Below are 17,959 nucleotides of genomic sequence, written 5' to 3'. Positions count from 1 at the left end.
AACGGTGGCCAGAAGGCGGTGGCTAACATGCTCAAAATGCTAAAAGAACAAAAAAATATCAAAAAGGAATCTCATATCCAGCCAAAACTATCCTTCAAAAGTGAAGGAGAAATGAAGACATCGCCAGATACGCAGAAACAGAAAATTCTTTGTTTGAAGCTTCACTTTATGAGAAATACTAAAGGAAGTTCTTTAGGCTGAAAGTAAGAGACACGAGACAGTAATTCAAATCCACCTGAAAAAACGAAGTACGCCTGTAGAGGAAACTATGCAGGTAATTATAAAAGACAGAAACATTTTCTATTGTTTCCTCCTTATGTAATTTCCATATATGTACATTATATATATGTATATGTATGTATGTATGTGTGTATGTGTGTATATATATATATATATATATATATAACTTGTATAAATTGGTGTGTATATATTATCTAAGTACATATAATCTGTATTGTTGGACCTATAATATACAAAATGTAATATATTTGAAAATAACAATAAAAAGGAGGTGGCTGAACCAACTCTAAAAAGATACATTTGCTCAGCCTTTTCCTAAACTTTAAAAAAAGATACAGAATTATGTATATAATATAGCATGGTATTATTGAGTTTGTAACATATACAGACATAATATGTACAGTAATAGTAACACAAAAAAGGTTATAACCTCGCTGGACATCAGTGTCCATCTGAAGTAGAATATGATACATTAAGATGTATTTTGCAAACCCTATAGCAACCAGTACGGAAATAACTTTAAACAATAGTGGAAAAAATGTTAAAATAATTAAAATGTCACCCTAGAAAATATTCACTAGGTTCAAGGAAAGTAAGGGAGGAACAGAAGAGCATGAGACGCAGAGAAAACACAGAGCAAAATGGCAGGTGTATTAAACAATCAATCATAAGCAGAGATTGTCCACATGGACAAAAAAAATAAAAATGAAACTACATGCCATCTGCAGGATTCACACTTTAGATTCAAAAGTTCAAATAGACTGAAAGTAAAAGAATGGAAAAGATATACCTTAAAACAGTAACCACGGCAGAACAGCTATGTCAACTAATATCCCCAAAATAAACTGGAGAAAAAAACCTGTTAAGATAAAGTGGGATGTCATCTAACGATAAAAGGGTCGATCTGTCAGGAAGTTATAACAACACATACGTGCGCCCAACCACAGAGATCCAAACACATGGAGCAAAACCTGACCAAACTGAAGGGAGAGACATAGACACGCGGCCGGGCCATGAGAACTGGGGCCGTGACAGTGGCTTTCCATAATGGATAGAGCCACAGCGGAAGATGAACCAGGAAAGGAACACCTGAGCCCCATTGTTCACCAACTGGACCTAACAGGCTTCCAAAGACCACACATCCTTCTCAGGCACACGTGGAATGTTCTCCAGTGGAGATCACCCGCTGGGTGACAAAGCAAACCTCAAAAAATGTAGAAGCCTTGATATTTTTGTGTATTTTCTGGCCACGATGCCTGCAGTGAAATGAAATGGAAAATTGTTCGCTGGAGATTTGGGTAATTCATAAATCTGGGAGAATATACAACACAGTCCTAGAGAACCAATAATTCAAAGAAGAAAATCACAAGGGAAATTAAGCAAGTCTTTGAGGTGACCGGACACAAAGGCGTCACAGGCTACAACCTAGGGGAGGCAGGTAAAGTGAGGCTTAGCAGGGAATTTATGGCTACAAACGTCTATATTAATGAGAGAATAACAATCTCTAATGAATAACCTAACCTCGCCCCTTCAGACACTGGGGGAGCAAATTAAACCTAAAGAGAACAAAAGGAAAAGAAATAATAACAATTAGAGCAGAAAAAATGAGCTAGAGAAAAGTAAAATAGAAACAAATCACTAGAACTGAAGTTGGTTTCTGAGAAGATAAAAAAAATTGACAAACTTTACCTACACTGATCCAGAAAAAAGAGAGAAGAGATGAATTTACAGAAATAAAGAGCATTTTTAAGGGCTTATGAATTCAGTGCCAGCAAATTAGTTAACTTACATGAGATGGAAAAATTCCTAGATAAATACAAGTCATTATAATGAGCTCGAGTAGAAATAGAATATCTACACAGACCTAACAGGTAAAGAGATCAGATTAGTAATTTAAAACACTACCCACAGTGAAAACCCATGCTGAGATGGCTTCACTGGTGGATTCTACCAAATATTTAATGAAGAATTAATATTAATCCTCCACAAATTTATCCAACAAATGGAAGCTGAGGGAACACTTCCAAACTCTCCAAGAGGTTAGTATTCTCCTGCTACCCAAACCAGACAAAGACACCACAGGAAACTACCGACCACTACCCCACATAAATATAGATGTAAGAGGTGCTCAGCAAAATATAAACAGAAGCTAGCAACATATGAACAGTATATATGCCACGACCAAATAGGATTTATCTCACTAATGCACAGTTGATTTAATCATCCAAAATTAATTAGTGTGAGGCAATATATAACAGAATGAAGGCAAAAAAAAAGAAAAAAGAAAAAAGAAAAAGATCCTATCAATACTTGCAGAAAAATCACTTGAGAAAAATCCAACACTCTTTCATAATAAAACCACTCAACAAACGAGAAGTGGAAGGGAACTTCCTAAATCTGATAAAGGGCATTTGTGAAAAACTTGCAACCAACATAATGTTAATGCTGAAAACTTAAAGGCTCTCCTTCTAAAATCAGGAACAAGAGGGGGATATCTGTTCTTGCTACTTGTTGTTGTTGTTTGTTGTTTGTTGTTTGTTTTTGTTTTTGTTTTCTTATTGTTGCTGTTGTTCTTGTTACTGGTATTCAACCCTGCACTGGAAGTCCTAACCAAGACAATAAAAAATAAGAAAATAAAAGAAAAAGAAGAGAAAAGAATACATCCAGATTGGAGAAGAGGTAAAAGTAATTTTCACAGATGGCATGACATTGTATATACAAAATCTTAAAGAATCTACCATAAAATCTATTAGAATTAGTAAAGGAGTTCAGCAAGATCTCAGAAAATAAGATCAATATATAAAGGAAATTGTATTTCTATATACTGGCAATGGACATTTTGAAAAAGAAATGAAAGGAAACAATTCAATTCTCAATGGTATCAAAAAGAACGAGATACCTAGGAACAAAGTAAGTGCAAAACTTTTACACTAAAAACTATAAAACGTTGAAAGTCATTAAAGTAGATCTGAATAAATGGAAAGGCATTCCATATCATGGTTTACAGGAGCAAATATTGTTAAGAGTGCCAGACTCCCCCCAAATCATCTACAAATTCAATGTGATCCTTATCAAAATCCCAGCTGGCTTTTTTTTTTTTTAGCAGAGATTGAGAAGATGATTTTATAATTCATATAGAAATGCAAGAGATGCAGAATAGCCAAAACAATCTTAAAAAGGAAGAATAAAGGTGAAGGACTCATACAGCCCAATTTCAAAACTTAAAGCTACAGTAATTAAGGTATAATGATAGACATATAGAGCAGTAGACTAGAATCGAGAGATAAGAACTATTTACATTTATAAGCGATTGCTTTTTGACAAGGTGCCAAGACAATTCAAGGTGGGGGGTGCAGAGAATAGTCTTCAACAAATGGCGTTGGGACAACTGAATATCTATATGCTGAAGAATAAAGTTGGTCCCATACCTCACACCATACAATGAACTCAAGATGAATCATCAACCTAAATGTAACAGCTAAGTCTATAAAAGTTAGAAGAAAATACAGGACTAAATTTTCATGATGTTAACCTAGGCAATGGTTTCTTAGATAGTCACATCAAAGGTACAGTGACAAAAGATAAATATAGATAAATTAGACATCATTAAAATTAAAAAATTTGTGCCGCCAAACATACATCAAAGAGGTGGTAAGACAACCCACAGATTGGGAGAGGTATCCGAAAGTCACATCTCTGACGGGGGACTTGTATCTAGAACATACAAAGAACTCTTACAACTCAATTATTAAAAGCACAACACTATTTAAAAAATGGGCAAAGGATGTGAACAGGTATTTCTCCAAGGAGATACACAAATGTCTACTCTGTACATGAAAAGACATCATCACTCCCTAGGGAAACGCAAATGAAAACACAGCTCACTCCACCAGAAGGGCTATAATCAAAATGACAATGTAACAAGTGTGAGCGTGTTACACAGCAAATAGAGACACTGGAACCCTCACACTCCGCTTTGGAAATGTAACGAGTGCAGCCCCTCTGAAAACAGTCTGGCAGTTCTTCAAATGGTTAAACATGGAAGGACCACATCACCCAGAAAGTCCACCCCTATGTCTGTACCCAAAAGGATAGAAACATACCTCCGTGCACACACGTGCACACAAACATTGACAGCAGTGTTATTCACAACAGCCAAAAAGGAAAAACAACCCAGATCCCCGCCAACTTATGAATGGATATATGGTATATCCATACAGTGTTATATTAGTCAGCCATAAAGATGACATTGAAATGATACAGGGTACGTGAACATATCCAGTCACTGAAGACCTCCTATTGTATGATTCCATTTATGTACAATGTCTAGAATACACAAATATACAGAGATAGAAACTGTATTAATGGTTACTTAGGGCTGGGCAGGAATGGGGGAGAATATGGAGTGATGGCTAATGGCTATGGGGGTTCTTTTAGGACGGATCAGAATGTTCTAGAGTTAGCTAGTGTTGGTGACTACATAACCCTGGGAATATATACTAAGATGCATTGACTTATAATGGGTGAGTTGTATGTATGTGAAATATATTAAAGAAAGCTGTTTTAAAACAAACAAATAACCCCCACCCTTTTATGATCTCACAGTATCTGTGAATCAGGAGTCCTGGCTCGGCTCAACTTGGCTCCAAGGTTAGGGTCTCCCAGGGCTGCAGGCGAGGTCCCCACCAGGCCATGCTTTCCTCTGAAGCTTGGGGTCCCCTGCCAGGCTCACATGGCTGTTGGCAGAATGTGGCTCCTCACGGCTGGTACCTTCCGTGTGTCCCTGCCACGTGGACCCAGCCCTCGGCAGTCCTTCATCGAGGACAGCACGAGTGTCCAGGATGCAGCCCTGGACGCCCGCTGTCGTCTCTTCAGGTCAGGGCCGGCCCACCGCCTGCGCCGGGGGCTCCTGGTGAGAAGCAGGCCCCAGGTCCACCCACAGTCACGGGCAGGGGACAGCACACGACACACTGCAGGGCTGCAGGTCGCCGTGCTGTCTCAGAACTCCCCCGCTCGCCCACGTCCCGGCTCTCCCCTACGGCTGCCCATTCCACACAGACATCGTCTTCCCCAATGGGGCCACTTAGCTTTCAACCGAACTTTCTGCCAGAAAGTTCTGTGCTTCTTACAGGGGCCGCTGCTCTTTCTCTCTCCCTGTCCACTGCCGTCCCTTCCAACATTTTAACCCCTTCGGAGGAGGCCTACTCGCGACAACCCTTCCCTAGGGGCCAACCGGGAGCTGGGAGAGCTGGAAGCCTTGGGCTGACACCAGGGCATGGGCGGTTCGCGCAGCGGTGGGGAGAGAAGGTGTTCCCACTGTCGCTGCGGCACAACCCCCCCCCCCCCCGCCTGCCAGAGGCTCCCCGTAATTAATTAGGGAAAGTTTTTATGGGAGGGTTTCCGTGTTTATGGAGACATGAAAGGACCGTGCTAGTTTCGGGGGAACCAGAGAGCGCCGTCACTCTGTGCCCCGTCTCACATCAGACGCCACACACGACGTGCTCCGGCTCGTCCCCGCCAGCCCACCCCGCAGCCCGCCGCCGCCCTCCGCACACGCACGCCCCTCCGCACGCCCCTCTACACACACCTATGCACACGCCTGTCCTCTGCGCCTCCCTCTGCACACACGGGTCTCTCACACACCCCAGGATCACCGTCTACGTGCTCTTTTCCTCCCCAAACACACACCCGATTCAGCCATGCTTAGAATCAGCAGTTTATATTTTTACTGCAGGCCCACCCGACATTGCTTTCTGAGAGTGAGCTCGTGCGATTCACCATTCCGGGGGTCCACAGCTGGCACGGCTTCACCTCTGCACATCACGTCGGTGCTGGGAGGAAATACCCCTCTGAAACCCTTGACCCCGTGCCCCTACCCGACAGGAGACAGACCCAGCAGAGGCTGTTCCCTCCGGGGCTGTGGGGCGGCCACTTTCTCTGGCTCACGTGTGCACTGCCCACAGCAGGGCTCTGATGTTCGGGGTGAGGGAAGGCTCTGGGAAAGCTTGGAACTGCCGTCAGGTGTCTCCAAGAATAATGCTCCAGCTTGGAGGCCGTGGCGTGGGGCACAGGGGCCCTGTAGGGCCCAAGGGACACCTGGGCACAGACAGGGTTGACTCTGGTGCTGAGTGTCTGCTGATAAGCAAGTCCTCCGCGTCACCGACGCTGTGCCCCTCCCCCAGCAGGTGGAGAGCCGAGCTGTCTGGTGCGCAGGGACCGGGGAGTGCGTGTGGTGGAGTCCGTGTGCCGCGACGGGCGTTGTTTCCACAGCAGGTGATGGGATTCGCTAAACCGCAATGTTGCCTTCACAGAGAACACACGAGCTAGGGTTTGAGCCAACTGGCTGGCCCACCTCCTGCCGACAGAAGAACGAGCTTGTGCAGTCGGGCGCAGACAGAGGAAGGACTAGGGGGTATTTCCAGTCTCAGAATGAATCCCTGCCCCACGTCCCCGAAGCCACCGCCCTTTGCTGTCCTCCAGGATTGCCCCAGAGGGGGACTGCCCCCTCCCCCCCGGAATGCGTGTCTCAACCGTCCAGTCAAGTCCCATAGAGAACGTCGCCAAATGTGCTTTGCCAAAGGGAACGTGGCTTTATTTATCTTAAGTGTTTCAAGGGATTTTTTAACCAAGGTGCTCTTGACCTTGACAGGAACTGGCTTAAACCTGGAATAAAAATAAAAACCTAGGCTGACAGAGCTCCGGACGTGGTTTTCTGCACTGTTTGAAGGCAGGGTGCTCCTGGAGCCGTTGACCAGCAGGGAAGCCTCCCTCTCTGTGGGGAGCACGGGGCTGCTGGGCCTGGGGTCCAGGGGCCTGACCTGGAGCCCACGTGGCGTTCTTGGCTCTGTGTCTTTGGGGAAAGAACCGTGGACCCTTGGGGTCTGAGCTCCCCCACGAATGAGATGACCTCGTAGAATGTTCTTCATAAAATCAAATACTTGGGGCTCTCACACTCAGAAATATGTGGAGTGCCCCCCAAATAGCCCACCAGCCGCGGCAGGAGTCTGCAAGGGGACCTGGTGGTGGGTTGTCAGAAGGGCGGGAAATGCGTCACCTGGGGAGGGTCAGAGCCGCAAGCCTGCTGCTCCACGGGGCGTGACGTGGCCGTGATGCCCCTGGAGACACCCCGCCACCCGACCATTTCATCGGACCATGGACGTGGGGCAGGGCTCCAGGGTCGCCTGACGCTCCGGGCCTGAGGTGGTGGCTGGTCAGCGGCAGAGCGGGCCGGAGCCTGGCGGGCTCTTGGAGTTCTTGCTTTCGGAGCCAAAGGGAGGCCGGTGCCCCCGCCAGGTACCCGCTGTCAGCCTGTTAGCTGTTGTCTCCAGGTATGGACACAGGAGACATACCCCTAGGATCTGGCCAGTCTGTTCCCGGTCTTCTGGAGAGTTGATTTTCTGTGGGGAGTAAGTCACGTGGCTTCTGGCTACGACTGGCTTTCCACGCAGCACAAGCGCATAGCAGATGCGCGTGGCCACACGGACAGTAATCGGCCAGGCCCGTGGGCGCGTCAGTCCCAGGACGCTTACAGAAGCGGAAGCTGGTCCATCGCAGACCCACCGTGTCTGGGCCCTGGCGAGGGCGCACTGCGGCGTCGACGCCCTGGCCTGAGTCACTCCCACGTTGTTCCCCATCCGATGGCCACACGTGCAGTGATGCCAGCTCCTCTCCTGCTCCACGTGCAGGGAGGCCACGGCACTGAGTGGGCAGCGGGGGGCCAGCAGCACCCCCGGGGCTGAGCCGGCGCACACGTTAACTCCTGGGGCCCAGCAAACGGACCAGTGAGGAAAACACGCGTGGGGAGCACAGCCTGGCCTTTTGTTGGCGATTAATGGGCAATGTCCAGCTGCAGAGGGCCCGGGTTATGCTGGTGCTCCCGAGGAGGGAGAAAGCCATCCTCAGCCGACATTCGGGGACAGAAAAACAGGCAGGAGTGAAACGTGTGGGGGAAAGTGGACAGGGGCGTGCCTCCTGGCAGGAGATGCTGTACAATGGGAGGCCGTGGCGGGATTCCGCAGAGGGAATGTCCCCTTCCATCGGCCGTGACGCCGATGAGTGACCTCGCCACCTGCAGCCAGGGCACCGCAGCCAGCACAGACCCACGGCCACCCCCACGGCCACCCCCACGGCCCGCAGCGCCCGCCACGGGGCGCCTCCAGCCCTGACTGCACACCCCTCACGTCTGAACCCTCGTCACTACGCCACGGTGTCTGTGTGTGTGGACCTGGAAGGTGGACACACAGACAGCAGAAAGAGAAAGAAAAAAAACCCTCCTGCTCTGAATCCTAAAAACCAGTGAGTTGTCAGAACACGTAAAAATCAGGAGGGGAGGGAAAAGGGTCTGAAATTAGGGCACATTAACAGCATGAGGCTAATCCACATGGAAGAAAGAATTAGAGAGGGAACAGTCAAGCCACAGGATGTTCCAGGAGACTGGGAGGTCCTCTCCTGCAGCAGAGCGAAAAATGAAAAGAGAAATGTCTCTTGTTATACATCTTCCTTCGGGAGATTATCTGGACTTGAGGAATCCGGGATACTTAACAAAAAATGTTAACAACTTAACAAAAAACAACTTAACAACTTAACAAAAAAATTTCCTTGAAACAAAATGTTAGTTTTCAGTCCTTCCAGTGAACCAGATCTGGTCAGTCTCTCGGCTCCGTTGATGATCTTAGGTGCAAGACTGAAATCTGCTATTTTATTATGTTTAGTAGATTGCACTTAGGGAGACAGTTGGTCAGAAGATTGAGGTTTTAGTTTGTTTCCAAATGTTCCCGGGTCAAAGGTGGTCAGGTCTCCTTCCTGAGATAGAAGAAAGGAGGAACAAAGGAGGCCCCGTCAGGGAGCCCCCAAGTCTCTCAAGATGAAAACTGGGTCTTTACTCTCTCAAGTGCTATGAACCTATAGGGCTCTTGCCTGTGAACTTTCCAGCCTGTGACACCACAGGTAAAATTCAAAGATCAAGTCTTATGGCCTTAAGTTCACCATAAGAAAAGTTATTTACAGCCTCACACCCAGGTGAGGCTTGTGGTTCATTTGTTCTGTCTGGAGAAAGTGGGGGTCTGGTCAGGGTCCCGAGGAGCTTCTGGGGGCATATGGGCAGATCTTCCCCAGAGGTGTTCAGTGCCTGTGCTGTGCAATGTCTGGGGGCTGTCTGACCCTCCTGTCTGGGTGGTATGGGTTGGATTGTGTCTGTCCCCCAGCCCTAACCTCCAGTCCTTGAGAAGGAGCCATTATTTGGAGTGAGGGTCTTAACAAAAGCAATTGAGTTAAAAGGAGCTCATCAGGGTGGATCCTAATCCAGTATGACTGGTGTCCTTACAGGAAAGGGAAATGTGGACACAGACACACACAGCGAGGGTACAGTGTGAGCGTGAAGACAGCCAGCTGCAAGCCTGGGGGAGGCCCAGACCAGAGCTTCCCTCCCAGCCTCAGAAGGAGCCAACCCTGCCCACACCTTGACCTGGGACCTCCCGTCTCCAGGGCAGTGGGGGACGAGGGATGTGTGTTGTGGAAGCCTCTCCACCCAGCCTGGGTGCCTTGTTACAGCACCGAGCAAACTCCTAGGCTGGGACGGGGGTGGACGGGACCTGGGGTCACGGGAGGGCCGTGCAGTTTTGGAGCCCAGGGATCTGCCTGTCTGCATCCCACATCCTCTTCCTGCTGCTGGTGTGCTCATCACTTCTGGAGAGCTTCCCAGGTCCTCCCCTGGGCCACTGAATCCCAATCGCATGTGTGGTCCCTCACATCTCCTGGGGTTGCTGTTACAACATCAGTTCCGATTGGTACATCCGGGTGGGCCTGGGTGATGTGAGGCCACCAGCCCAGGGGCGCTTTGGGGAATTCAGTGCCTCGACCTTTGTTATTCAAAGCAGGTGTGTGGACCTGGGGGCTTTGTCCATGTCCGGCTGAAGAGGGCTCTGCCCGGTGCCTCACATGCACTGTCCTTAGAGCACATGGGGACTCAGTGTCTGAAACAACCATCAACCATGAAGCTAATAGGAGAACTCTTTCATGAAGCAACTGAATTTCATGGAATCTCTGGAGTCTTGAAACTATTTTGTCTTGTGTAAGACACCGGTATCAGAGTTTGTTTCTTATACATCATCCTCCTCCTTCTCACCATCATCATCATTACCATCATCACCACCAGCACCATCGTCATCATCACCACCATCACCATGACCACCATCACCATCATCACCATCATCACCATCACCATCATCATCACCATCATCACCATCACCATCATCAACATCATCACCATCACCATCATCACCATCACCATCATCACCATCACCATCACCATCATCACCATCACCATCATCACCATCACCATCACCACCACCACCATCACCATCACCACCACCATCACCATGACCATCATAACCATCATTAACATCATCACCATGACCACCATCACCATCATCACCATCACCATCATCAACATCATCACCATCACCATCACCATCATCACCATCATCATCACCATCATCACCATAACCATTATCATCATCATCATCACCATCATCATCACCATCACCATCATCACCATCACCATCACCAACATCACCATCACCATCACCAACATCACCATCACCATCATCACCACCATCACCATCATCACCATCACCATCACCATCACCATCACCATCACCATCATCATCACCAACATCACCATCACCATCATCACCACCATCATCATCTGATTCATACAAAGAAACATGGCAGAGTACATTTTCATTTGGTGTGGGGGTGCCAGGGCATATTTGGTAAGAATTTGTTGGGAATTTGTACCTTTCCATTGGGACTTCCCTAGTGCTAGTCATGGAAATTCTAAATCTTCCATGTATGTGTGCATGTGTGTGTGGTGTGTATATGGGGAGTGTGTATGTTGTGTATGTATGTGGTGTGTGTGAAAAAGAGAGATTAAGGGAAAAGACACTGTTCAAAAACGTGCTTGATTCAAAACACTGAGAAGACACGTTACTCTTCCCACTGAGGCGGTCGGATGACCGGCTCTGGTGTCCCGGGGCCTGATCCCCCGAGACACCTTCAGAACCATCCCCTGGCTGCCTCCCCTATGGATGCCATCAGCCAGTTTTCCATCTTGGGCTTCGGTCTCCCTGAAGGCAGACATTTGGGAATCTCTGGAGAGAAGAGGTTTAACTTAGAGTCAGCGTGGGCCTCCTTACAGGATGCCCCACCCAGGGGAGGTGACAGGGTAGCCGGAGCAGGGCTTGGGCTGCGGTGGCTGAGGGAGTGAGGGTCAGCCTTGCCCCCTCCTGCGTGGTGCCAGCTGGGCTGTTCCAAAATGTGATTTCCCTCTGCCTGGGCACCGTCTGCTCAGAGCCGCATGTCCAGCAGTCTGCAGGCTGACAGAGGTCAGCACCCTGACGGGGCCTCTCTCCCCCTCACCCAGGCCTTGGGTGGACCCCAGTCCCTCATGCCCAGCGTCCCTGGCCAGTGGCACGGGCCACACAGCTGCCACAGGTTTGCCGTGGGTAGAATCTCACACGTCTCAAACCTGGGCTGGCCGGCGAATTTCCCGGAGATCCAGATAGGCTCCAGGAAACCTGTTGGCTTTGGGTGCGGGGACCACGCAGGCTCCTCAGGGGCCGGAGAACAGAGACTGGGGCCGGAGGGGAGAAGGTGTGGAATCAAAGCTAGTTCTAGCACCCACTTCTGAAAGACCAACGGCCTCCAGAGACGGCCTGCCCACCCCCCCCCCACAGTTTTCAAATTGTGGATCTTGGCCATGGGGGAATCTGTGACCCCACCCCCACCCCTGAGCTTCAACCTTCTTCAGGTGGCCGGGGATGTCGATGCCATTTGGTGCCACTGCCACCAGCAGCAGCGTTGGCAGTGACCGGGAGGCTCGGGCGGAACCAGCCCAAAGCCAGCTCTCAGTCCCAGTCCTGCCCAGCAGCCCCCCCATCAGGGTCCATCCCTGCTGCCAGCGGCCCCAGGCCCTTTGCTTATACAGCAACGAGCATCCACACAAGGCTGAAGGCAGGAAATCCCAGTTGGCCTTTCCCGCATCTTTAAAAATGTTAAAACACTTTTCCGGGTGTTTTATTTCATTTTGTTCTCTGGTTGCTGAGGCTAGAACTTCCAACCCTATGTTAAACAACAGCGATGAGAGTGGACATCCCTGTCGTGTTCCTGATCTCAGGGGGAAAGCTCTCAGTTTTTCCCCATTGAGGATGATATTAGCTGTGGGCTTTTCATATATGGCTTTTATGATGTTTAAGTATGTTCCTTCTATCCCGACTTTCTTGAGGGTTTTTATTAAGAAAAGTTGCTGTATTTTGTCAGATGCTTTTTGTGCATCTATTGACAGGATCATATGGTTCTTATCCTTTCTTTTATTAATGTGATGTATCACATGGATTATTTGTGAATATTGAACCAGCCCTGCAGCCCAGGAATGAATCCCACTTGATCACGGTGAATAATTCTTTTTATATGCTGTTGAATTCGATTTGCTAGTATCTTGTTGAGAATTTTTATTCCATGTTCATGAGGATGTTCATCCAAATTAGCAGAGAAGAAGTCAAACTTTCACTTTTCACAGGCGACATGATACTCTACATGGAAAACCTGAAAGACTCCACCAAAAAGCTGCTAGAACTGATAAACGAATTCAGCAAAGTCGCAGGATATAGTCAATGTACAGAAATTGGTTGCATTTCTATACACCGATAATGAAGCAACAGAAAGAGAAATCAAGAAATTGATCCCATGTACAATTGCACCAAGAACCATAAAATATCTAATATTAAACCTAACCAAAGTTGTTAAAGATCTGTATGCTGAATGAAATCCTGCCATTTGCAACAACGTGGATGGAACCGGAGAGTATTATGCTAAGTGAAATAAGTCAGTCACAGAAAGACAGATATCCTATATTTTCACTCATATGTGGAACTTGAGAAACTTAACAGAAGACCATGGGGAAGGGGAAGGGGAGGGGGAAGGGGAAAGGGAAAACAGTTGCAAACAGAGAGGGAGGCAGACCATAAGAGACTCTTAAACACAGAGAACAAATTGGGGGGGGGAGGGGAAAGTGGGTGATGGGCATTGAGGAGGGCACTTGTTGGGATGGGCACTGCGTGTTGCATGTAAGCGATGAGTCACGGGAATCTACTCCCAAAGCCAAGAGCACACTGTATACACTATATGTTGGCCAGCTTGACAATAAATTATATTTAAAAAAAAAAACTTTTGCGGTAAAACACAGACACCATGAAGCCTGTGCTCTGAGTGGGTTTTAAGTGCGCAGTTCACCGGCACGAAGCACATTTCACACTGTTGTGCAACCATCACCACCGTCCATCCAGAGGACTCTCTTATCTCCCCAAAGGGAAGCTCTGTCTGCACTTCACCAGCCCTATTCCCCGCCCCCAGCCCCCACACCACCATCCTCCTTTCTGTCTCCATGGACGTGACCCCTCGGGGGACCTCACACAACATTTGTCCTTTTATGTCTGGCTCATCTCAGTTGACATGATGTCCTTGACGCAGCAGGTGTCGGGACCTCCTTCCTTTTACGGCCAACTGATACCCCACTGTGTGCGCGCACTGCGTTTCATTTACCTATTTATCCATCCGATGGCACCCATGCAGCTTCCACCGCGTGGCCACAGCGAGTAATATTGCCGTGCACATGCCTGCACAGATATCTCTTCCAGACCCTGCTTTCAACTCAGGGGGTGGTATAAACTCACCATCTTCTATTATCAACACGTTTCGTGCTCAAGTTCTATCGGAATGAGGGCAGACGCGGGGACGTCTCCGGCAACCGGCACTCAGTGGCTGCTACTGGCCAAGGAGCTGATGACGCTCAGAGTGACTTGGGATCCCAGGCCCACCTTCTCAGCCCCGGCTTCTTCCTGGAGGAGCCGTTCTGTTTCATGAGGAGCTTCAGTTTTCTCCTGAGCAGTGACGTGCTGGTTTGGGGATCCACAGGCGTCATTGTGCGGAAATCCTGAGAAAGGAATTCATGCTCTTGGCCGCTGCAGCCCCCGAAGGGCAGGATCTGGGGCGGTGTGGAGGCCGAGGACGCCTGGAGGGGGCAGCTCGCACACGGTCCCCCTCGCTCCGTGGATCGCTAACACTCTAGCCTCAAAACTATTTACTCAGAGAGAAGATTGAAGTTGATTACTCGTGTGTGCCTCTCAAAAAGTTAGAAGAGAATAACAACTTTAAGTGGAAGAAAGTTGACGGAAAGGAATCATGATGAGGGCCGGTGAAACAGAAGCAAACGTGTGACACAGAAAACCCACAGAGCCACCAGCTGCTTCTCTGAAAAGGCTGATAGACTTGATAGACCCCGGGGCGGGGGGCGGGGGCAGAAAGACGGGGAAAGGCAGGGGTAACTGAAAACGGACCACAAGTGCAAGCTTGTTCCATCAAAAGACAACATGAAGGTTATAAAAAGGCAATTTGCTATTTACACAAATATGTGACACAGGGCTCATATCCACAACATGTAAAGAACTCCTCTGAATCAATAAGGAGGAACAATAATGAGCCACGAAGCACAATGTGCGTCCTGATAGACACACACACGCTCCTGGAAGAAGGAAGATACACAGACACAACTACTTGGGAAAACTGTTGGTCAACACCCCCCGGTAAAGCCAGACGCAGGCCTGCCGGGCGCCCCGGGACCGTGCCCGCCAGAGGAACCCGCCAGCCCAGGGAAGAATGGCCACGCGAGCGAGCGGTGGCTGCTGGTGCGAAACATCCCTGCTGTGCCACCAAACGAGGGTGCGCAGACACAGAGGCGCACACAGGGCACGCCGAAACCAGGTGTGGGATAGAAGTCGGGCACGGCGGGTACGTGGGGGGAGGGCGCCCAGCAGGGAGTTGCTCGGGGACATTTGGAGCGCGGTCAGTCTGTATTAACGTCGCGGGGTTGCCAGCCTGTGGGCACTTCCTGGGCTCTGGGCTTGTGTGCGCACGCCGTGCGGTGGACGGCCTGCTACCTTCCGTGGGAGCTCACCTGCCCAGGTGCCTGTTCTCCCCAGAGGCTCCCACGGAGCGCGGACATGCTCCCTCTCCGCAGGCTTCACAGTCCCGCTCTGTCTTCTTGCTTCCGCGTCAGAGTGCGCACAAGTTAGAGGAGGGAATACTAACAGGCTGTTCCGGCCCCCCACGGGTGTCACCGCAGGGAGCGAGCAGTGGTCCCCAGAGTGCAGTGTGAGGAGGCCACTTCCCAGGCGAGTCAGGCGCCCTGGCGGGATCGAGCTCCCGGTTATCAGCCTGCGTAAGCGTTCCCACCCAGCACAGAGGCTGGCCTGAGTTTCAACCACAGTCAATAAAAATGAGCTGTATTTAATGTGAAAGAGAATTTAAAATCCTACTTGATACTAATACCAATGCAAATTACTTTCTTTTGGCTGTTCAAGCCTCTCACGAATAACTCTTTTTCATCATTAAGAAATCGTTTTAACAACATTAAGACTGAGTTATTTAAAGACCGACACTTGCAACCGTACAACACAAAACATTTTTTTTCAATGGAAACAAGTTATAAATACAGAGTCAGTGATAGCAAGAAGGATTTTTTTTTAAATAATTTTCCTTTTACAGATGGAAAAGGCCTGTCTGATGATTTGCTGCCGTTAGGGGCTCATTCTGAGTTGGGAAAAACAGAGGGAACAGCAAAGAATCACAGAACAGGCTGATGGACGGCATCTCGGCCAGCCGTCTAGGTCAAGGGCTCTCAAACACAGATGCTCCGATCTGCGATCTGTGTTTTTAAAAGCTCTTAAACACTCTAGAAACATCTCTCCGGGTGATTTTAACAATCAGCCAGGATTGGGGACCAATACGGTTTCCCTCAGCTTTTAAAAAGAAAACCTTTTCTTCTTGAAAAGAAACCGCACGGACAGCTACCTTCCTATTAAAGGTATTTTAAAAGAACCCGCTTGCACTGTCGGTGGGAATGCACACTGGGGCAGCCACTCTGGAGAATAGTGTGGAGGCTCCTCCAAAGGTTAAAAATAGAAGCAGCCTATGATCCAGTCATCCCATTACTGGGTATTTGCCTCAAGAAGATGAAAACACTAATGTGAAAAGATATACACACCTCTATGTTTATAGCAGCATTATTTACAACAGCGAAGATATGGAAGGAACCCAAGTGTCCACGAATAGGTAAGTGGATAAAGAAGATGTAGTATATATGTAATAATGTATATTCAGTCATAGAGAGGATGGGACCTTGTCATTTGCGACAACATGAATGGAGCTGGAGAGTATTACGGTGAAGACAAATACCGTACGATTTCAGCCCGTGTGCTGGTCTGGAGGCTGGCCACCACGCACCGCCCGGCGCACCCGCGAAGGAGGGCTCTGTGCTTCCCCCCCGGGTGAGGTGCGTCCCCCCAACCCCCGCTCTCTGGCTGCGCGTGGGCCTGGGGTGCAGGCAGGCTCGGGCTGGAATCTGCCTCGGCCGCTCGTTCTCTGGAGGCCTTTGAACTTGTCTCCCTGCGTCTGCGCGGAGGAGGGAGAACAGGAGCAGGCGCAGAGCTCGGCCAGGCCTCTCTGGGGAGGGCATGCCAGAGCACGGGGCCGGTGGGAACAGAGCCCGGGTCCCTACCGCACAGGCCGTTAGCAGGCTCAGCGGCCCTCCAGGCGCCTGAGGTTTTATGGAGCATCCAGGGCCACTGGTGGGGGGCACGGGGTTCCATCGTGCTAAGCTTGCTTTGTCCAAATACCCCGAGATTCCATCAAAAACGTGTCTTCCCTAATTGCCCACTGGGGCCAAGGTTTGAGTTTCCCTCTTTCTCCTCAACCTCAGTTATTTTAAATGTTTCTTTAAGGTGTGAACATAACTGATCGCTGAGGTTTCACTTCAGGTTCTTAATTTAAAATCAGTTACACGTTTGCAAAACAGCAGAATATTCTAGAGATACATGCAGTGTGGCACGCACACACACACAGAGCAGAGCTTACGGTGAAAATAATGTATTTTTTCTTAGCTACATTTTGTACTTTTTCTACGGGCCTATGTACTGATTTTTATCTCTTCATTTTGAATAAACGAAGATCTCGAAGGCCTTGTGACTAAATTCTACTTGCAGAACAGGGTCTACCACATGGGCTCAGGGAAGGGACAGTCTCTCCCCACGACCCTGGAGGACCTTTCCACCTGCAGACTTGCCCCCTACACCGGGGATCACAACGTCTGCCTTGCCAACCTGAGCGTTGTAGGTCCTGGAAGGGATTTTAGGTGCTAACGTGTAAGCTGCTTTTAGGTAAGAAAATTGCAGGAAGTAGGCTATCCTGAAATTGCCAACTTCACCCATTTGGGGAGGACCCAAGATGCAAACTCACACTTGAGTTTCCCGCAGGCTGAGAGGCCTGTCTCTGCCCCCGGCCTCAAGGAACCTTGCCACTGAACAGGACAGGCATGGGTTTCTCGTTTTTTTGTGCTTGAGAGATGGGAATTCAAGTCCCACCCTGCTAATGGGCTCTATGGTATTTCTTGTCCTGTTTTTTCTGAGTAGGCCCATGGGCAACCTCACAAGAGACTTGATTGAACAGCCAGGACAGGCTTGAAAGGCTGGGTCCTCAGCTCTGGTGGGTCCTGAGTGTTAAGGGAAGAAGTGTGGCCCTTTGATGATGAGGCTTTGTGCCCATCAGTCCCTGTTCCGACTTTGTGCAGCCCAGTGTCCCTGCAGGTGGAGTGGACCCCAGTGGAGAT

At 48.9% G+C, this 17,959-nt stretch overlaps 1 protein-coding gene across 1 annotated transcript in view; it reads right to left on the bottom strand.

Annotated features, from left to right (window-relative positions):
* Positions 1-17,959, bottom strand: part of NXNL2 (nucleoredoxin like 2) — a 228,568-nt gene that overhangs the window by 21,089 nt on the left and 189,520 nt on the right. The window lies entirely within an intron of this gene.

This window comes from Felis catus, chromosome D4 (genome assembly GCF_018350175.1).
Source record: "Felis catus isolate Fca126 chromosome D4, F.catus_Fca126_mat1.0, whole genome shotgun sequence".
Lineage (NCBI taxonomy): Eukaryota > Metazoa > Chordata > Mammalia > Carnivora > Felidae > Felis > Felis catus.
Note: the sequence above shows the minus strand (reverse complement) of the source record. Positions and strands in the feature narration are given on the sequence as shown.